General features: G+C 39.5%; 1 non-coding gene across 1 annotated transcript; it reads right to left on the bottom strand.

The window, feature by feature from the left end:
• Nucleotides 1-2259: 2259 nt before the first annotated feature.
• On the bottom strand, nucleotides 2260-2366 carry LOC141589101 (small nucleolar RNA R71). The gene has a single exon (XR_012520054.1). It is a non-coding gene; the product is annotated as a small nucleolar RNA R71 (small nucleolar RNA).
• Nucleotides 2367-4084: the final 1718 nt, after the last annotated feature.

Genomic DNA, 4084 nt, shown 5'->3' with positions numbered 1-4084 from the left:
AGGCCTTTGTACATATCATAGTAGAAGAGCAATGTTGAGAAAAGGATCCTTGAGTCCCCGAGGAAATCCCCAAGGAATTTATGAAGAAAAGGGAAGAAAAGAAGAAGAATTGAAGCTGACCAACAATCCGAACGGATTGTACCAAATCCGCCCGTCCGTCCAGCCCAATCCGAGCGTCCCACCTTGGAATCCGCTCGGATTCCCCCAGCACAATCCGAGCGTCCCTCTCTTGAATCCGCTCGGATTCCTCAGCCCAGATCCGGCCGTCCCGACTCCAATCCGCACGGATTTCAAAGACAAAGACGATTTTCATTCTTCAAGCTACGAAAAGAGAAGCCCTTCTCTCAGAAAATACCGGATTCTCCTTGCTCAACTTAAAAAGTGTAATTACTAGTTTAGCCCTTAGTTAACCCTAATGCATCCTCCCTAATTTTCACTATAAATACCCCATTAGGCTAATTAGAGAAGCAAGGTTCTTCTTATCAATAATTAGTGTAGTTAATATCAATCAAATCTCTCTTCAATATTGTAATCAAGTATTAATCAATTATTAATCAAGTTTTAATCCAAGTTTTAGTTCTTTAATCTCTCTCTTGTTCATCCTTTATTTTGGGTAATTGAAGATTATTTGGGTTATTATTGGGAGATTGACAACCTCTCAATCTAGGATTCAAGTACTTCTATTATTCTTGCTTTATTATTGGAATCATTAGTAGGTATAATCTCTTAATCCCTTTTTAATTATTGTTAATTACTTTCATTTATTCATCATGTTTCATTATGTTAGTATGATTGACAACCTTTCTAGCATGATCAATATGATAATGAGTGAGTAGTCTCTTAGCTAGGGTTTAATGGGTGATTAGGGGAAACCAACATGGGGATGATTCATGCTTAAATTAATATGCTTTCATGTTTTATTTGCTTGCTTGTTTTGATCTCAACTCATGCACATGTTATGTTTGATGAAATGCTAAGCCTATGAATCCTTGCATTTACTATCATCTCCTATCTTTTCAATGAGACTTGTAAGACATAACCCAACTCGAGTCTCATTAGACCATGCATGTTGTTGAGTAGGGAAGATTAAGTCGACTTGTAGGTGTTGTACAATCTAATCGATTCGGCTCCGGGACCCAAACTTTCCTAGGATTGTAAGATATAACCCAACTCAATCCATCACAACAATAATTGCTTGCTTATAATTTGAGAACATGTTTGTATGATCATATCCCATGATTCCCCTATGAACCCATGACACCCTAGTGCTTTTAATCAATTGTTTACACCCCTTATTTTATTCATCTTGCTAGTTTATTTTCATTGTTATTCTAGTTTAGTGACCTTCTACATCAACCCAATTTGTGACACCCTTAGACACTACTAGTTACAATAGAATTCTCATTTCAATACCCGTCCCTTGGGATCCGACCTTTACTTGCCTCTTTACTAATTGTAGAGTTGTTTGTGAAGTATAAATTGTGTTTTGTATCGACCATTGACCAACGACCACATATACTTAATTGTGAACACGAAATGGCCTCGATCAAAAATGGCGCCGTTCTTAGGGGACGGTGTTTAATTGATTTAAGATTTCTTTTATTGTTATTAGTTGTGTCTTTTTCACCTTGGGGAAGTAAAACTCCTCAAGGTTTGTTCTAATTGTTTTCGAGTTGTTTGATATTTTGCATGTCTAGAAGGTTACAAAGAGATTTGTTACCTTTTGACCGTGAAATCGAAAGAACCTTGACGAATAATAGGAGACTTGTTAGGAGGAATTTGGGAGGTGTTGGTGAAGTTGTTCAACCCACTAGTGAGTTTGTCAATCCTTTCGCAATAGAAGGAGAAGAGAACCCATTAAACAATACCACACAAAATCCACCTACAATGCCTAAATTCTCGTCACACTCTATACCCACCGAGGAGAATCTACCAAATGGTACTCCTACACCGCAACATCTCACCGGTAATTTTATTGCCAAGTCCGCCTTCATCCAACTAGTTGAGAAGAGCCAATTCGGGGGAATGCCTAGTGAGGACCCTCATTCTCATATGGAAACCTTTTGCGATTATTGTGATGCTATCTCTCAAACGGGCGTGACTCAAGACCAAATAAGATGGGTCTTATTTCCTTTTTCGTTAATCGACACCGCAAAGCAATGGTTGAAGGGCCTTGATAAGGCCACCCTTGGAATAGATTCTTGGAAGAAGTTAGCTCTAGCTTTCTACAAAAAATTCTACCCACCGGAAAAGACTAACATGCTAAGAGCTCAAATTACGGGTTTTAAGCAAAGGGATGAAGAATCTTTGTATGAAGCTTGGGAGCGGTTCAAAGGTATTTGTCGCTCATGTCCTCACCATGGACTTAGCGAATGGTTTTTAGTGCAACAATTTTGGAATGGTTTATATGAAGATTCAAGGAACATTCTCAATATGGGATCAAATGGAATGTTCACCGAAGTTGATGACAATCAAACATGGAACAAAATTGAGGAAATGGCGGTCCATAATTCACAATATAGTAGGCCTCGCAAGGCTACTAGAGGAGGAAAGCATGAAGTGGACTCCGTTACTCAATTGGGTGCTCAACTTAGTGCTCACATTGACACAATCAACTTGAAGTTTGAACAAGCTATGGCTAGATTTGAGGAAAACTCAAAATCATCAAAGCATCATGTCAATGCCATGACGGCATCCTCATCAATCCCAAGTGGGATATGTGAGAATTGTGGAACTTTGGGTCATGACTCAAGTGAGTGTAGGGGAACAACCGAACAAGTTAATGCTTTCCAAGCTTACAAAAGTGGTACCCCTTATTCATATTTTTACAATGAAAACACCAAGTTCCATCCAAATCTCTCATACAAAAGCCAAAATGTTCAAAACCCTCAAACAACATACACTCCACCACCCATGAGAAATCAAAATCAAAGACCCTTTTACAATCAAAACCAAGGTTACCAAAATCAAAATCCATACAATCACCAAAATGACCAAGGTTTTGATGTCCAAAAAGCGGTCCTCCAAATGCAAAAGAATCAACAAGAATTTTTCACTCAAATGCAAAAAGATAGCCAAGCAAAAGACACCACCATCAACAACATTCTAGCTCACACCAAGATGTTGGAAACACAATTGACTCAACTAGCATCTTCAAGCTCACAAAGACAAAGGGGCAATTACCACCTCAAAGTAATCCCCCTAGACATGAAACAGTTAGTGCCATTCACTTGAGAAGTGGTACAAGATATGAAGCACCGAAGGAGCAAGTTGAGGATGAAGTTGTGAAAGCTAGTGAGAATGAAGTTGTGGTGCAAAGCCCCAAAGAAGGGGAATCATCAAAAGAAGAAAGTTCAAAGAAAAATGAAGACAAAGCCAAAGAAAAGGAGCCCATTGTGATTAGACTTCCTTTTCCAAGTCATCAAGCCAAGCCCAAATTTGATGATCAACTTGGAAAGTTCATGGAAATTGTGAAGAACTTAGAAGTCTCAATTCCTTTCACGGAATTAATCAATCACGTACCGGCCTATGCAAAGTACATGAAAGATATCCTCACAAAGAAGAAGTCGATCCGGAAACTTGAGACTATCGCCTTCACTAAGGTGAGTAGTGCAATACTTCAAGGGAGTTCACCTCCAAAGTTAAAGGATCCGGGAAGCTTCTCAATACAGTGTACCATTGGCGACACGACGATCAACAAAGCCTTATGTGATCTAGGGGCTAGTGTGAGTGTCATGCCGTACTCGGTAAGTAAAAGGTTGGGAATGGGAGAGCTTAAATGCACCAATATCACACTTCAAATGGCCGATAGATCGACGAAGACACCATTAGGGATATGGGAAGATGTCCCCGTGCGAATTGGGAAGTTTTTCATCCCGGTGGACTTTGTCATTGTTGATATGGAGGAAGATTCCAACATTCCAATCATCTTAGGAAGACCTTTCCTACACACCGCGGGTGCGGTGATTGATGTGAAACATGGAGAGCTCACTCTAGAAGTGGGAGATGAAAGCATAACTTTTAATCTTGACAAAACCATGAGAGCTCCTCGTTTACATGAGCCATGTTTCATGATTGATCACTA

The sequence above is a fragment of the Silene latifolia genome, chromosome 6 (genome assembly GCF_048544455.1).
Source record: "Silene latifolia isolate original U9 population chromosome 6, ASM4854445v1, whole genome shotgun sequence".
NCBI classification, from domain to species: domain Eukaryota; kingdom Viridiplantae; phylum Streptophyta; class Magnoliopsida; order Caryophyllales; family Caryophyllaceae; genus Silene; species Silene latifolia.
The sequence above is the reverse complement of the archived record's forward strand: the minus strand, read 5'-3'. Positions and strand labels throughout refer to the sequence as shown.